Here is a 1044-nt window from a genome sequence, read left to right as displayed (position 1 = left end):
CGCTCAGAGCCGGAAGTGACGCGAGCGCGGCGCGCGGCGCCGGGAGGGGGCGTGACCGCGGTACTGAGGCGGGTGCGCGCGCGCGTGGGGATTCGATTGGCTGCGAGGGGTTCCCGGCGCGTCTCACGAAGCTGGGAGTCAGCCGGCGAGATGTGTGAGGACACCCCCGGAAGCCTGCGGTTCAAAGTGGTTGGTAGAACACGCCGAGGCGCACTTGCGCTAGTCCTTGCGTGGCCGCTGCCCACGCATCCGGGGCGCGTTTCCTCCGGGCCGGCCCCGGCCTCCCATTCCCGCGCCGCCCGGCCTTCGTCCGGGGTGGGGGCGGTAGGTGCCGGCCGCCAGGCGAGAAGGGCCTCCCTCGGCCCCGGTGCCTCCTTCCCCTGCCCTGGTGCCCCCCCCCCCCCCCCACCGCTCTGGTGCTTCCTCCACCGCCCCGATTCTTCCTCCCCCTTCTCGGTGCTCCTCCCACCGCCCTAGTGCTACCCCAACAACACTCTGGTGCTCCCCCACCGCTCCGATGCCCTGGCCCCCAATGCTCTCCCCACCGCCCAGTTGTTCAGTCTCCCAGTTGCTCCCCGCACTGTGCTACTCCCTCCCCCTGGCCGTGGTGCCCCCCACCCCCCATGAATGGAAGAACTGCCCCATGCTCTCTCTCTTCCACCCCTCCCTCCCCCGTGCTCTCTCCCCACCCAGCCCTGGTGCTTCCCCCACTTTCTCATGGCCCTCACCACCTCGGTGCTCTCCGCTGGTTCTAGTATTTCCCCCACCTGTCTGGTGCTCCCCCCCACCCCCATCCTAAAGAGGCCACAGGCCACAGCTGTATGCAGAGTGTGTGCAGGAGGGTCTTGGCAATCAGCACATGTGTAACCCAGAGTGGTGGTGGCCGTGTGCAGAGGGCCAGAGTTCTGGTGAGGCACCTCCACCTCTTCAGTGTCCTTTGGCCACTAGGAGATCCTGTTTTCTTAGTGCCATTAGAATGGTCACGTGACCCAAGCCTGCTTTCTCATAAGTTCTTTTTCTAGAGCCCATTTACACGTACTTTAG

The sequence above is a fragment of the Suricata suricatta genome, chromosome 11, assembly GCF_006229205.1.
Source record: "Suricata suricatta isolate VVHF042 chromosome 11, meerkat_22Aug2017_6uvM2_HiC, whole genome shotgun sequence".
Classification (NCBI taxonomy): Eukaryota; Metazoa; Chordata; class Mammalia; order Carnivora; family Herpestidae; genus Suricata; species Suricata suricatta.
Note: the sequence above shows the minus strand (reverse complement) of the source record.